General features: G+C 43.1%; 1 protein-coding gene across 1 annotated transcript in view; it reads left to right on the top strand.

The window, feature by feature from the left end:
- Positions 1-17,326, top strand: part of PCSK5 (proprotein convertase subtilisin/kexin type 5) — a 414,129-nt gene that overhangs the window by 40,542 nt on the left and 356,261 nt on the right. The window lies entirely within an intron of this gene.

The following is a 17,326-nucleotide window of genomic DNA, read 5'->3' as shown; positions in this document are numbered from 1 at the left end:
TGAGCGCTTACTGTGTGCAGAGCACTGTTCATCATCATCAATCGTATTGAGCGCTTACTATGTGCAGAGCACTGTTCTAAGCGCTTGGGAAGTACAAGTTGGCAACATATAGAGACGGTCCCTACCCAACAGCGGGCTCACAGTCTAGAAGGGGGAGACAGACAACAAAACAAAACCTATTAACGAAATAAAATAAATAGAATAAATATGTACAAGTAAAATAAATAAATAGAGTAATAAATATGTACAAACATATATACATATATACAGGTGCTGTGGGGAGGGGAAGGAGGTAAGATGGGGGGAGGGGGAGGAGGGGGAGAGGAAGGAGGGGGCTCAGTCTGGGAAGGCCTCGTACACTCCGCCTCTCTCTGTAGACTGTAAGCTCCTTGTGGGCAGGGATTGCATCTACCAACCCTTTTGTATTTTACTTTCCCAAGCACATAGTACAGTGCTCTGCACACAGTAAGTGCTCAATAAATACCATTGATTGATGATTGATTGCTTGTGGACACAGACAGTTATCATGTCCAAACTTCCCAACCTGATTGTTTCCTGCTTGGAAATTTGGCTGTAGGGCCTCCAGCAGGCCTTCCTGGACTCAGGTCCACAGAAACCTTTCCCCATGAGGTCAGAGTTGGCCTTGTAAACTGGGACCCCAGTCCTGGGTTTAGGCTGGGTGGGGTGAGACAGGGATTAGGATCACCCTTGGCTGGCAAGGTGGGGCTGGGAATATCAAACCCGTGCCTTTGTTCTTTCTTGGAGTCTGAAGAACATCCCCTTCAAAAAAGGAAACCAGGTCTCATTCGTGAATTGGCAAAGTTAAGGCCCAGAAAAGTGAAAGTGAGTTCCCCAAGGGAGCTGCGGTAAAGCTAGGAAGAGCAAGAATAGAAACTCGGTGTTCTGATTTCTAGTTCAGTGTTCTTAAGAATAATAATAATTGTGGTATTTGTTAAGCGCTTACTATGTGCCAGACACTGTGCTAAGCTCTGAGGTGGTTACAAGCAAATTGGGTTGGACACAGTCCCTGTCCCACGTGGGGCTCACAGCCTCAATCCCCGTTTTACAGATGAGGTCTCTGAGGCACAGAGAAGTGAAGTGATTTGCCCAAGACCACACAACAGTGGCAGAGCCGGGATTAGAATCCATCACCTTCTGACTCCCGGGCCCATGCTTTATCCGTTATGCCATGCTGCTTCCCTCCAGACCGTCCACTTCTCGGGGCTGGGAAGGCTATGAACACCCGTTTGGGTGCCATCTCAGTGCCTGGTATGAGCTTGATTCAGGGAGCGAAAGGGAGGCAGTGGGTACCACCATGGCTTACCCCCTGCCTGCATCCTGCCCTTCCCACCTCGCCCCCAGGAATCAGCTAATGCGTCTAATAGCACGGAAACTCAGCAGCCTTCTAGAGTAAATGCCCACACATTGCTTTTTATCCCAGCAGTTGTTCTAGGAAAGGTTGTGGCTGTGTGGTCATAACCTGCTGCCTGTGGTTACCTTCTGTTATTTCTCTATATTGATAGGAACAGAATTAGGAGCGGCACAGTGGAGATTGGAAGAAAGCCCTAAAGGGATGTATGCTATGCATAGGCAAAAAAAGAAGACAGTCCAATGAATCACCAGTAGAGAGCAGCTGGGCCAGCCCAATTTTGTCATATGTCAAAATGTTATTGGGCCTCTAAATCAATCAATCAATCAGTCAGTGGTATTTACTGAGTGCTTACTGTGTTCTGAGCATAGTACTAAGGGCTCGGTACAGTACAACACAACAGAGTTAGCAGATTTGTTCCCTGCCTATAATGAGCTTACAGTCTAGAGGGGAAGACAGACATTAATATGAATAAATAAGTAATTTATAATATTCATTCATTCATGAATTCATTTGATTGTATTAAGCACTTACTGTGTACGGAGCACTGTATTAAGCACTTGGGAAAGTACAATACAGCAATAAAGAGTGACAATCCCTGCCCATAACAACCTCACAGTAAAGGTGGGGGGGGGGGAACAGACATCAATACAAATAAATAGACATCAATATAAATAAAATTACAGTTATATACCTTAGTGCTGTGGGGCAGGGAGAGGGGGGAAGAACAAAGGGAGTGAGTCGTGTTGACATGGAAGGGAGTGGGAGCTGAGGAAAAGTGAGGCTTAGTCTGGGAAGGCTAGAATGTAATCGAAAGAGATATGTACGTAAATGCTGCGGGGTTGGGGGTGAGGTGAATATCAAAAGTCCAAAGGTCAAAGACCCAAGTGCAAAAGCAGGAGAATTGGCAGCCTTAGAGCATTTCCCCAGTCAAGCAATTTCAGTACCCCACGTTCTGATGGAGTCAGTTTCGAGTGACGGGGGAACGATAGTGGTGACTTCCAGACCTGCCGTTTTCTTGTACATAAATGGGTTATAGGGAACCTCTGTGTCCATAATTGCCTTCTCCTTTCAAGTTTGTGGTTGGGCAAACCCCGTGGAGTAGCTATGTGGCTGAATTTGCTGCATAACTTAGAATTCTGAATACTCCACTCTGGCCAAAAAAAGGAAAGTGATCAGAAAGGTGGCCCAATTCTCATCTTTTAGAAATCTGGGCCAAATTTTTTAAGGTGCTGCATTGTCAATGAGACACCTGGCTTTCAGGAGTCCCTATGAAATCCCATTGAACCGTAGGACATCAAAAATAAAACACACGCCGAGATGAAGCCTGGTCCATTGCAGTCATAAGATTAAGCAGTGAAATAAATTATTCAGCTCATTTCCTATTGTAGAATATTCTGCTTGGAAACAAGGACAAAAATATGCACATGTTAGTTTTGTGTTTTTACTTTGTTTATCTTCACACTATTGGGATTCAGTGATTTTGATTATAATTGTATGTGTTCCTTCTTGTGTGTGTGTGTGTGTGTGTGTGTGTTGGTGGGGTGGGGGGTGGTGGTGGTCTGCCCCGTTGAAACATTTTGTAACAGTTGATAAGCAGCATAGCCTAGTGAATAGAGAACAGGCCTGGGAGTCAGAAGCAACTGGGTTCTAATCCCTGCTCCTCCACTTGTCTGCTGTGTGACCTTGGGCAAATCACTCCTCTTCTGTGGGCCTCAATTACCTCATCTGTAAAATGGGGATTAAAAGTGTGAGCCCCACATGGGACAACCTGATTACCTTGTATCTGCCCAAGTGCTTAAAACAGTGCTTGACACATAGTAAGCCCTTAACAGATACCATAATTATTGTTAATAATATTTGTATCTCGTATGGGTACTTTGTATCTAACCCAATGCTTAGTACAGTGCCTGGCATATGTCAATGATTAACAAATATCATAAAAATAATGCAGGCCTATTTAGATATCTTGGAAAGATAATAATAATAATAATAATGGCATTTATTAAGCGCTTACTATGTGCAAAGCACTGTTCTAAGCGCTGGGGAGGTTACAAGGTGATCAGGTTGTCCCACGAGGGGCTCACAGTCTTAATCCCCATTTTACAGATGAGGTAACTGAGGCTCAGAGAAGTTAAGTGACTTGCACAAGGTCACACAGCAGACTTGTGGTGGAGTCGGAATTCGAACCCATTACCTCTGACTCCAAAGCCCAGGCTTTTTCCACTGAGCCACGCTGCTTCTCAAAAGATGCTGGGGTAGGTGAAGATTTGATGGGGAAGAAGGGAGAATGGATGGGGGGGGGGGGAGAGGGACAGGAAGAAGAAACAGTAGCAACCCCAAATCAATATTTCATCAGGTTGCTATGCAGCAGTGGTTATACCAGTTCAAATTGCTTCACTGTAAGTCAGGTTGATACAGGGTTTAGTTAGCTGAGAAGCTGGTGAAGGGATGGATTTCACCACAGGTTTGTGGTTTTGTTTTGGCATGGATTCTGGTGCAAAATTTGAGAAGCCACTGCTTTGGAAGATAGCCAGTTGGAAAGGAAAACCTGCTTGTCTTTTCTTGCTTGGTGAACTTACTATAAATGGAGGGGTAGTGGTTTTTGTTGTTGTTTTGTTGTTTTTTGTTGTTGATTCTATGTCTTTTTGGATTCGTTCATTCATTCAATCGTATTTATGCAGCGCTTGCTGTGTGCAGAGCACTGTACTAAGCGCTTGGGAACTACAAATGAATGGGGTTCTTAGTATGCAGCAGGGTGTATTGTGTATGGTTATGTTTGGATGAATATGAACTTGAAATAGAGAAGGCCAGAGATATGAAAAAAACCCTTAATTCTGTGGTTAGGGCTCAGAATCCTTAATCTTTTCTAAGAGGAAAATAAGTCCCTTCCATTGGATTATGAAATGAAGCTTTTTCTGGGGGGAAAGGGAGGCAAGGATAATGTGTATATATTTGTATCTTTAAAGATATTGGTTTTTGGTCTTTGAGTTTAGAGAATAGGGATGGGGAAGGTCTTATCATGGAAAAGTTCTAGTTTAGCATTGACATAGAGGTGTTAAGCTGACAGTGATTATTAATGAACCTAAGAATTCTATTGGCCAAATTAATGGTAGAGTTGAAAGCACTATGAACAGGTTGCCTTTTGGCTGTGTATGGCTAGGAAGATATTGCTCCACTGGGTTTCCAAAATCATTTGCCATTCAAATGAATAGTAGTCGTGTTTCTACAGTCACGCTTGCAAACCTGCCAATCAATCAGTGGTATTTACTGAGCAGTTTTTGTGTGCAGCTGAAAACCGGGTTTACAGTCAGTTTAAAAAGTCCCTCTAATTCTACATCAATATTTTTTACACTTGTTAAAAGGAAAAGGTCCAGATGAAGACTAAAAGCATTAGCTGAATAATTGTGGATTAGCTTGGATTCATATGGGACGGATGTGTGGTTTAGTGTCTGGGAGTCAGAGGACCTGATTTCTAGTCCCTCCTCTGCCACCTGCCTGCTGTATGACTTTGGGAAAGTCACTTAACTCCTCTGTGCCTCAGTTTTCTCATCTGTAAAATGGGTATTTAGTACCCATTCTCATTCCTACTTAGAGTGTGAGCCCCATGTGGAACAGGGATTGAACTGCCATTAGTAATAGATGAACACAAATAATGCACTTCCCCCCTGGTTTAACTATGGCAGTGATAATAATAATAATAATGGCATTTATTAAGCGCTTGCTATGTGCAAAGCACTGTTCTAAGCGCTGGGGAGGTTACAAGGTGATCAGGTTGTCCCATGAGGGGCTCACAGTCTTAATCCCCATTTTACAGATGAGGTGCTGAGGCCCAGAGAAGTGAAGTGACTTGCCCAAAGTCACATAGCTGACAGTTGGCAGAGCCAGGGTTTGAACCCATGACCTCTGACTCCAAATCCCAGGCTCTTTCCACTGAGCCACGCTGCTTCTCGTGAAAGAAAGCTACCAAGTGACCGCGCCTGATTTCTCTCTGGATTAAATTCAGTTATAATTACAGTTGCTACAATAGCAATTTGTTGCATTTACAAAGCTTGACTCCTGGCAGCAGCACTATTAAAGAGAGAGTAAGTGTGGAGTTCGGCTGCTTGGTCTGAGTGGATTTAGTGCTCAGGAAAGCACATGCTGACAGATCAGCCTCTTGTCTTATCCTCTTGTCTCTCCCCACTTCAATCCATACTTCACGCTGCTGCCCGGATTGTCTTTGTCCAGAAACGCTCTGGGCATGTTAATCAGGTTGGACACAACCCCTATCTCACCATGCATAAGTCTAAGTAGGAAGGATAAGGGATACTGAATCCCCATTTTACAGATGAGAAAACTGAGGCACAGGAGAAGCTAAGTGATTTTTCCAAGGTCACACAGCAGGCAGGTCGTAGAGCCATCATTAGAACCTAGGTCCTCTGGCTCCCAGGCCTGTGCTCTTTCCACTTAGAGGTCTCCTGTTACTGTCTCACAAGCCCGTAACTTTGGCATTATTATCGACTCATCTCTCTCATTCAACCCCCATCTGTCACTAAATCCTGTCGGTCCAACCTTCACAACATCACTAAAATCCACCCTATTCTCTCCATATAAACTGCTATGTGTCTTAGTGGAAAAAGCACAGGCTTGGGAGTCAGAGGACGCGGGTTCTAATACTGGCTCTGCCACTTGTCTGCTGTGTGACCTTGGGCAAGCCACTTAACTTCTCTGTGCCTCAGTTACCTCATCTGTAAAATGAGGATTAAGACTGTGAGCCCCACATGGGACAACCTGATTACCTTGTATCTACTTCAGTGCTTAGAATAGCGCTTGGCACATAGTAGGTGTTAGCAAATACCATAATAATAATTATTATTATTATTCTTATTAATAATAATCCAAGCATTTATCCTATCCCACCTTAATTACTGTGTTAGCCTCCTTGCCGACCTCCCTGCCTCCTGTCTCTCCCCACTCCAGTCCATACCAAACTCTGCTGCCCGGATCATTTTTCTACAAAAACTTTTGTTTGTGTTTCCCCACTCCTCAAGAACATCTGCATCAAACAAAAGCTCCTTACCATCAACTTTAAAGCACTCAATCACCTTGCCCCGTCCTTCCTTACCTCGCTGTTCCCCTACTACAACCCAGCCCTCTCACTTTGCTCCTCTAATGCCAACCTATTCAATGTACTTTGATCTCGTCTATCTCGCTGCTGACCTCTTGCCCACATCTGGCCTCTGGCCTGGAACGCCCTCCCTCTTCATAACCAACAGATGATCATTCTCCTCATCCTCAAAGCCTTAATAAAGGCACATCTCCTCCAAGAGGCCTTCTCTGACTGAGCCCTCATTTCCTCCTCTCCCACTCCCTTCTGTGTCACCCTTGAACTTGGATTTAGTCCCTTCGTTCAACCCTACCTCAGCCACACAGCACTTACGTATGTAGCTGTAATTTATTTATATTAATGTCTGACTCCCCCTCTAGATGTAAGCTCACTCTGGGCAGGGAATGTGTTCACCAACTCTGTTATATTGTACTCTCCCAAGCGTTTAGTACGGCACTCTGCACACAGAAAGTGCACAATAAATACAGTTGATTGATACTGAGCACCTGCTTTGTTCAGAGCACTGCACCAACTGCCTGAGAGTACAATAAAATGATTATATATGATACCAGTCCCCAAGGATCTTACAATCTAAAAGGAAAATAAAATAAATTATGCAAAGTAAATGCACTAATAAAATGAATTACAGCTAGGTGGAAACAGTAGCAGATAAAGATTTATATGAAAGTGTTGTGGGGGAGTGTGAGTACCCAAGTGCTTAGGTGGAAGTGCCCAAGTGGTAACTGGGGGGAAAATAAGGTGAGGAGGTGAGGGATTAACCCATTGTTCACACCTTTCTTCCTGACTGCCTTATCAGTCACACTACCCTTAAATCCTCTAAGAAATGTATTGACACTCAGTTACCTTGGGCAAGTCACTTAATGTCTCTTTACCTAAGTTTCCTCATCTATAAAATGGGGATTCAGTACATAGTCTCTTTTCTTCTTAGACTGTGAGCCCCATGTGGGAAAGGGATTCTATCCTACGTGATTACTTCTGTCTAAGACCATGTGTCTTCCAAAAGGCCTTCCTCGATTAATAATAATAATAATAATAATATTAATAATAATAATAGTATTTGTTAAGCACTTACTATGTTCCAAGCACTGTTCTAAATGCTGGGGTAAATACAAGGTAATCAGGTTGCCCCCCCATGGGGCTCACAGTCTTAATCCCTATTTTACAGATCAATCAATCAATCAATCAGTCATATTTATTGAGCGCTTACTGTGTGCAGAGCACTGTACTAAGTGCTTGGGAAGTACAAGTTGGCAACATATAGAGACGGTCCCTACCCAACAGTGGGCTCACAGTCTAGAAGGGGTAACTGAGCACAGAGAAGTTAAGTGACTTGCCTAAAGTCATACATCTGACAAGTGGCAGAGCCGGGACCCACGACTCTGACTTCCAAACCCATGCTCTTTCCACTAAGCCATGCTGTCTCTCCTAATCCCTCTTTTCCCCGGCTCCCTATACCTCCCTATACCGTCATCTGTCCACTTGGATCTGTGACCTTTGGGCATTTGAAATTCACCCCACCCTCAACACTCAGAACTTAACGAACATATCTTTAAACTATATATTCTAAGTTATTTAATTATATTGGTGTCCGTCTCCCCTTCTAGACCGAAGCTCACTGTGGGCAAGAAACATGTCTGCCAAATCTGTTATATTGTACTCTCCCAAGCACTTAGTACAGTGCTCTGCACATAGTAAATGCTTGATCGTTACATTGATTTAGTGATTGATTACTCCAGCACTTAGCACAGTGCTTGACATATAATAAGGATTTAGCAATCCCTCTGGTATTATTCAGTTCATCCATATTGAGGATGAACTCCACCCTTCCTTCTGAATGGGCTGGGTGTGCTGCCTGAACCACTGTTGCAGGAGAGGAGCATGCCTGGAAAAAAAGAATACTAACCCTGCAGCGTGGCTCAGTGGAAAGAGCGTGGGCTTGGGAGTCAGAGGTCATGGGTTTGAATTCTGGCTCAGCCACTTGTCAGCTGTGTGACCTTGGGCAAGCCACTTAACTTCTCTGTACCTCAGTTACCTCATATGTAAAATGGGGATTAAGACTGTGAGCCCTACGTGGGACAACCTGATCACTTTGTATCCCCCCAGCGTTTAGAACAGTGCTTTGCACATAGTAAGCGCTTAACAAATACTATTATTATTATTATTATTATTATTATTATTATTATTATTATTCTTGTTGTGGATGGGGGACATGTCTGCTAATTCCATTGTATTGTACTCTCCCAAGCACTAAATACAGTCCTCTGGACATAGTAAGCACTCAATAAAAACCATTGATTGATTGCTCTACACATAGTAAGCACTCAATAAATACCATTGATTGATTCAATTTCCAGTCATTTAATCAACTGTAGGGAACCAGCATGGCCTAGTGGATAGAGCACGGGCCTGGGATTCAGGAGGACCTGGATTCTAATCCCAGCTCTGCTACTTGTCTGCTATGTGACTTTGAGCAAGTCACTTCACTTCTCTGTGCCTCAGTTACCTCATCTGGTGCTTCCCAAGCACTTAGTGCAGTGCTCTGCACACAGTAAGTGCTCAATAAATGTGATTGAAGAAATGAAAGAATGAAAATGGGGATTAAGACTGTGAGCTCACATGGGGTGGGGACTGTGTCCAACCTGTTTAGTTTGCATCTACCCCAGCACTTAGAATAGTGCTTGACACATAGTAAGTGCTTTACAAATGCCATCATTGTTGTTGTAATCATTAAACAAGCTGCATTGCATTGGGCTCTCCCTGCATCACCGGTCAGCTGTGGCAATGCAAGAGGGTGGGGGCAATGTATTTTGGTGTTGTTTGTTCTAGGTCAGAGCACTTGCATATTGGGTTTTGTACACACTCTTAATGATGACTTAAGTGATCAGGCCAGGTAGACTCATACCTCAGTGTCTCCTCTGTAGGCTATGTAAAATGGTATCGTTCCATTAAGAACAAATTAGTTCGTCTTTTTTAGAATTGTAACCTCCAAAGGTTTATTTATTTATTTGTATCGATGTCTGTTGCCCCCACCCCCCACCACCCCTTTCTCGACTGTGAGCCCATTGTGGGCAGGGAGTCTCTATTTGTTGCTGAATTGTACTTCCCAAGCGCTTAGTAAAGTGTTCTCCACACAGTAGGTGCTCAATAAATATGATTGAATGAAAGAGCACTGGAAATACAAAATCCAGAATCAGAAACTATTGCTTTGAAATGAACAGTAGAATTTATCATAATATTTTCTAACCAAAGTGGAAAAACTTTCTAGCTTATTGTAAAAAGTTCTCTTTATGGGAATTTACATGTTTGTCTGCCCACTCTGACAGCCCAGCCTCATTGTAATTAGCCCATTTGTTAACTGCAGCCTTGAGGTTTTTAGGCTGTTTCCCCCCCACTTGAAAAAAACTCATTAAAATTTTTTTCATTTTGTAATTACAGTGTCCTTTTGAAATGCATCAGTAAATATATTAGCATTAATTGTGTGGCAAGAAATGGAGATGTGTGAGGGTTTTATTTGGCTTGCTTCCTAATTAGTGTAGTATGCATTGGGTGTTGGAAAAAAAATGCATTGCACAACCCCAGCCTTGTAGCAGGATGGGTCAAGATGGCCATGTAATTTGTAGGGCCTGAGTGCCACATGAAATGGAGCTACAGTCAATCAATCAATCAATCAATCGTATTTATTGAGCGCTTACTGTGTGCAGAGCACCGTACTAAGCGCTTGGGAAGTACAAGTTGGCAACATATAGAGATGGTCCCTACCCAACAATGGGCTCACAGTCTAGAAAGGGGAGACAGAGAACAAAACAAAACATATTAACAAAATAAAATAAATAGAATAGATATGTACAAGTAAAATAAATAGAGTAATAAATATGTACAAACATATATACATATATTCAGGTGCTGTGGGGAAGGGAAGGAGGTAAGGCGGGGGGGTGGAGAGGGGGAGGAGGGGGAGAGGAAGGAGGAGGCTCAGTCTGGGAAGGCCTCCTGGAGGAGGTGAGCACTCAGTAGGGCCTTGAAGGGAGGAAGAGAGTCCTATCAAAGACTGCCTTTTCTCAATCAATCAGTAGTACTTATTGGGTGCTACTATGTGCAGAGCACTATACCAAGCTCTTGGGAGAGCACATTACCATTATATCAGCAGACACATTCCCTGTCCTTAATAAGCTTATAGTCTAATAATAATAGTAGTAATAATAATGGTAGTATATTTTCGGTGCTTACTATGCGCCAAGCACTGTTCTAAGTGCTGTGGTAGGTACAAGGTAATCATTCATTCATTCATTCAATCATATTTATTGCACGCTTATTGTGTGCAGAGCACTGTACTAAGTGCTTGGGAAGTACAAATCATCAACATACAGAGATGGTCCCTACCCAACAACAGGCTCACAGTCTAGAAGGGGGAGACAGACAACAGAATAAAATAATCAGGTTGGACACAGACCCTGTCCCACACAGGGCTCACAGTCTCAATGCCCATTTTACAGATGAGGTCACTGAGGCACAGAAGTTAAGTGACTTGCCTAAGTAACTTCTAAGTTACTTCATCTGTAAAATGGGGATTAAGACTGTGAGCCCCACGTGGGATAACCTGATTACCTTGTATCTACCCTAGTGCTTAGAACAGCGCTTGGCACATAGTAAGTGCTTAACAAATACCATTATTATTATTATTATTATTATAGTCACAGCAGATTTGCTCTTGACCAAAGAGGTCATTCCTTGGCACCGAATCCCCAGTTTTCTCTTCCTCTAATAGTGAAGTTCAATAAAAGCTTTGAATGAGCCCAAGTTCAAGAGTCCTTATATTCAAAATAACATCCATCATCCACCTAATGAAAATTGGAATCTCACGAAGAGATCTTGTCCTCCCCTCAAGAAGCCCACTATGTTCAGTTCTTGGGTTTTATTTAGGTAGTACTATGGAGCCTCAGACCTGACCTAAACTCCAGGTGTCTGCTGCAGTAAGCATCTTTTTGCTTTTGAAGGACCAAGACTCTAGTTGATGGGAGCTTTATTTGATTGCCAGAAACAGCCTTCCAACATGGCTATGCAAATTCCACCACCTTTCAACTGGAGCATGATGACCTGCTGAAATAGCATGCCACTGTTCTGAGGTGGTAGATTCCTGGCCACTGGGCAGCCTTTCAACTTGTGTTGGACCCAACTTCCTCCATTTTGAGGACACCTGGGGAGAGCTGAGTTGGCTTCAGAAAACTTCTTCCCAAGTTCCAAAGAAATGAGGGACACCATTGTCTGGAGCTGGTTCTCAGCCACTCAATGAATGATCCAGGTTGGTGACCTGATGCAGCCAATTGATGGCCCTGGGGAGTTGGCAAGGTTTGACACCTCTCGACATATGGGTTGAAAGGAGTGTAAACCTGACCCAAAGAATTTCTCCTCAAGTGCAGTGTAGTCTGGCAGCCAATGCAGTGTTGATATTGACAAATGTCAACAGTCATTACGACTAGTGTACACAGCTTTACACTAACCCAAACAAAAACAACAACACAAAACCCCACAGATGTTTTCTCTGCCTGGATTGCAGATCTAACCTAAAAGCTAACGCCCAAAAGTGGTTGGGTTAATTTGAGTTATCTATCACACTTCAGAGGTCACCATGAAGCTTGTGAAGCAAAATAACTTAGCTTGTTAGTAGTAGATAATGGATTTCTTCACATTATATTTTATTGAAACCATAACATTATCCACAGTGCCTCATATTTTGATTCAAGCAGTACAAGATATGGCCTGCCCCTCAAAAGCAGTATAATTTATTTCCGATAAGGTCATGTGTTAGGAAGATCAATTGGTTTCCAAGCATATTTCACCTCTGGTGTGAAAGCATCCTAGGGTTGCTATTACTATTAATAAAAATTATGGTACTCGTTAATAGTTTATTGTTTACCAAGCATTCACTGTATTAAGAGCTGTGTGACCTTGGGCAAGTCCCTTCACCTCTCTGGGCCTCAGCCACCTCATCTGCAAAATGGGGATTGAGACTGTGAGCCCCATGTGGGACAGGGGCTGTGTCCAACATGATTAGCTTGTATCTACCCCAGCGCCTAGAACAGTGCTCGACACATAGTAAGCACTCAACAAATTCCGTCATTATTATTATTATCCTCTAGACTGTAAAGTCATTGGGGGCAGAAAAAATTTGTTTATTGTTGTATTGTACCCTCCCGAGCATTTAGTATGGTGCTCTGCACACAGTAGGTGCTCAACAAATGTGATTAAATGAAGACCTGGGGTAGATACAAGATAACTCAGCTGAGCACATTCCCTTGTCCTACATGTCACAGTCTGAGAGTAGGATTTAAGTAATAATTATGTTATTTGTTAAGTGCTTACTATGTGGGAGGTACTGTACTAAGCACTGGGATGGATACAAGCAAATCGGGTTGGACGAGCGCTTATTATGTGCCAGGCAATCTACTAAGCACTGGCGTGGGTACAAGCAAATCAGGTTGGACCCAGTCTCCACTCTCCATGGGGATCACAGTCCCAATCCACATTCTACGGATGAGTCAACTGTCTAGAGGGGAAGACATACGTTGATTTGAATGAATAAGTTATTTATAATATATAATTCAAAGATGTGTATATATCACCCTAACCCCAGAGGTCAGTCCAGTTCCAGCCCAGCATGGTCTGTCCATTAAGAGTCTTTATTGATTCATTGATTTATGTTCTACCTTCACGGCATTGCTAAAATTCACCCTCTCCTCTCCATCCAAGTTGCTACATCATTCCAAGCTCTTATCCTTTCCCGCCTTGACATCAGCCTTCTTGTTGACCTCCCTGCCTCCTGTCTCTCCCCATTCCAGTCCATACTTCACTCTACTGTCTGGATCATTTTCCTACAAAAACTTTTATTTGTGTCTCCCCACTCCTCAAGAACCTCCAGTGGTTGCCCATCCATCACTGCATCAAACAGAAACTCCTTACCATGGGCTTTAAAGCACTCAGTCACCTTACCCCCTTCTATCTTACCTCGCTGGTTTCCTAATCCAACCTAGCTTGTTCTCTCCTTTAACGCCAACCTATTCACTGTACCTCCATCTCATCTATCTCACCGCAGACCCCTTGCTCACCTCCTGCCTCTGGCCTGGAACTCCCTCCCCTTTCAAATCGGCAGATGATCATTCTTTCCACCTCAAAGCCTTATGAAAAGTACATCGGCTCCAAGAGGCCTTCCCCGAGTAAGCCCTCACTTCCCCTACTCCCTCTCTCTTCTACATCACCCTTGTACTTGGATTTGTACACTTTATTCACCCCACCCTCACTCAGCACTATAACACACGTATATATCCGGAATTTATTTTAATGTCTGTCTCCTCCTCTAGCTGTAAGCTCCTTGTGGGCAGGGAACACGTCTACCACCTCTGTTGTATCATACTCTTCCAAGCGCTTACTTCCAAGTCGGTCTTGAAACCAACCCAGGTTGCTGGGGATTTTGTAGTCTGGGGATGGTCCAAAGATGAGCTGGATCTCAGCTTCACTAGAGTGTAAGCTCTTGTAGGATAGGGACTAAAGTGCTCTGCCCAGTACAGTGCTCTGTACACAGTAGGAGCTCAATAAATATTCATGATAATGATGATGATGGCGACGACAATAATGACCTTGGTCCAGACCTGCCACCTCAAGGTTTGGGTGAAGCAGGCCCGCTCTACCTGATTATCTTGTATCTACCCCAGTGCTTAGTTCAATGCTCGACACATAATAAGCACAAAATAAATGCCACAAGTGAGCACAGTAGATCAGAGAGGAACCCTGGAATGCTGATGATAAATGGGAAAATGATTTAAAAGAAGGGAAAAGAGAAAATCTTAGAAGAAATCAATCAATCAAGACATCAGTGCCAGGGAAAAATGGGGAATGTACGCCAACCAATTCACAACCAACTGTAGCACATATACTTACTGAATTACTTACACGGTCGCTTGCCTATGTATCCACTTCCTCCAAATTGAGTTTTCTGGTACTAAGGGCAATGCAAGCTATTTTTTTCCTTTTCTATGCCACAAAGCTATGTGGGCCGTTTATCACTCCCCAGTGTTGCATGTGTATAAGATAAGAGGGCAGGGTATGACTTTGAAATGTTGTTGGAGTGTACTTATTGAAAGGGCACTGGGAGAAAAACATCATTTGCATTGTAGTTCTATTGCTCAGCTCACTTGAGCAGGATCCTTGGCCTTCTGGAGTTTCCAACAGGAGTGTTTCAACTGATCTAGCACTGAGAATTCCCAGAGAGAGTTCCTGGCTGGAGAGCAGGTGGAGGGATGACAGCCTGGAAGAAGCTAATCCTGCTGGGCTAAAAGCCAGAAAATCAGCTAGGAAATACATGGGCAAAGGGTCCATTTCAGGATGAGGCAACGCAGGGCAGTCTGAATATTGACAAGGACGAGTGTGATAGAGAAACTCTTCCAAAATACTAGAGAAATCACTGCCACAGCCACTAGGAATATGTCTACGTCTGATGCTGACATCAGACCTGTCTATATCTGTAATTTATTTACTTAGATTCATGTCTTTTCCCCCCTCTAGACTGTAAGCTGGTTGTGGGCAGGGAATGTGTCTGTTTATTGTTGTATTGTACTCTTCCCGTCACTTAGTACAGCGCTCTGCACACTAAGCACTCAAAAAGTATGACTGACACTACTGATGAAAACAGGGTATTCAAACTTAAAATATGTCAAGTCTTAACCAGCATTCTTTCTTTAAAAGAAACCAACCTGATTCAGCATGATGTTATGTACTCTGGTATGTTGCCTAACAATGAAAATGTGCAGCAATGATTTGGATGGGTGCTCTTGGTAATTCATTGTGACAGGCTGAACCACATATTTAGAAGCAGGCAACCTGCTAACAGTTGTGATATACAAAGATAACTGGACCATCTGGAGTGAGTGACAGTATTAATAGTAGACAGGGATTTAATAAATCAGCACGTCCAAGGCTACTAATCTGTGATTTGAGAAAGAGACCGGTCAAAGTGTTGCGTGTTATGAAATGTGTCTTGCTGGCGATTGATCAATCCTTTCCATTTGTTCTCAATTTGCAGCCCAGTATGTTAGTATCCTATCTTACAACTTAACTTTTTAGGAACACCTAAAAGCACACTTTCAGCAGGATTGGTTTATGTAACATCACTCCTGTCCTGAAATCGAGTACCAAATTGGTGGCTCAAAAGTTATTTAGGGACTGATTTATGTCTAATCAATTAATCAGGAGTATTTGAACCACACTTCAGTAAGCCACACTCTGGTAATCCTTCTGAAGAAATTTTAGGCACCCATTAAGGTATAAAACTGCTTACACATTGCTCTAGGAGAGAAGAGAAGTCTGGTCTACAGTGGAACTCCAACCTCAGAAGGAGGGAAGCAAATCACAGCTTTCCACCAACCCATTTCTCACTTTGATTTTGGAAAGGTTCACCTTGGAGACTCATTTGGGCAATTATTCAACCCCGAAACCTACTGGGTGGGTGCAAATTAGCTTTTATAGAGAGTCCAGCAGAATCACTTCCTGTTTAATTCTCTTGAAAATGGCTATCTCTAGGAACACCGTAGGAGAGCATAATTAATCTGTGTAATAATGATGATGATGTTGGTATTTGTTAAGTGCTTATTGTGTGCACTTAAGTGTTGGGGTAGATACAAGATGATCAGTTCAGACACAAGTCCAGATATTCTTAGGTTGAAACAGGACCTGCTAGGAAGCTGGGAGGCACGGTACTGTCTTCTTTTCACATGGGGTTTTAGAAAGTCCTCACCAGCACATTCATTCATTGAGTACACCTCCAACTTTTTATGTGCTCCGACCTGCAGAAGCGGCAAGGTATCACCTTGCTGGAAACCATGTCAGCGGTTTCTGAGCTGTGGGAATAGCACTGCGATTGAGAAAACATTTCGTTTGCCTCAGGCAGTGGGATTTAGGAAAGTAAACTCCATCTGTATCCCTATTTGCCCAAGGATGTTTCATTTTTCCTGTAGGCCTGCACACAGGCTTCCCTCCCACCTCTCCCACCTCCAAGTAGTTTGCATGTTAAATATTTCAGAAGGTGATGATGGTGTTTAAGAGCTGTAGCTATCACCCTGTTTTGGTAGTGACAAACTCCCCTGCCAACTGGGAGATTAGAGTTCAGGAGAGAGCGCAGCTAGATTGGGCCCCGGGTCAGAGGCCAGCCAAAGGAACTGATGTCATTAGCACAGTTGGGCAAAGTGGGGAAAGCAAATTGGTTTTGTGGCCACAGCTAGGAACCTGACTTAAGTTGGGCACAGTCACCCCACTTCCCAGGTTTTCTAGGAAACCACCAGGTATTCCAGAGAAATTTTGCTTTTCTTCAGCTGAAAATCCAAGTGGAATTCAAGGGAATGTAAACCACGGCAAACTGGACAACATTAGAAAGGTTGCATATTTCCAGTTTTCCCTTGCCAAAGGGAAGCTGATTTCAAAAAGCTACTCTTATCACTGTTTGTGATTTGAAACAAAAGGTGATCCTATTTCTCTCCTTTCCTCTTCTGATTATAGCTGCTAATGTTTCATCTGCTCCCTTGTGTTCTTGGTGACATGGGGCAGAAATAACAAGTGTCAGAGCAGTCGAATGATCGCCAAAGAAGAAGAGATTTATTTTCCAGCTGTGGTGAACGGTGTAAAAACCCAAACCACAGTGTCTTTTGGGATGAATGTGGATAGACAAAGAGAAGAAAAAACAAGGAGAAACAAATTTAGGGCTCAATTCTGATATTGCACAGAAACATCGCTTTTCCACATTTGGGACTTTGTAATTTAAAACTGCTGTAGTGATGACTATTTATTAAAGTTTAAAACTCAAA

Source organism: Tachyglossus aculeatus, chromosome X4 (genome assembly GCF_015852505.1).
Source record: "Tachyglossus aculeatus isolate mTacAcu1 chromosome X4, mTacAcu1.pri, whole genome shotgun sequence".
In the NCBI taxonomy this organism is placed as follows: domain Eukaryota; kingdom Metazoa; phylum Chordata; class Mammalia; order Monotremata; family Tachyglossidae; genus Tachyglossus; species Tachyglossus aculeatus.
Note: the sequence above shows the minus strand (reverse complement) of the source record. Positions and strands in the feature narration are given on the sequence as shown.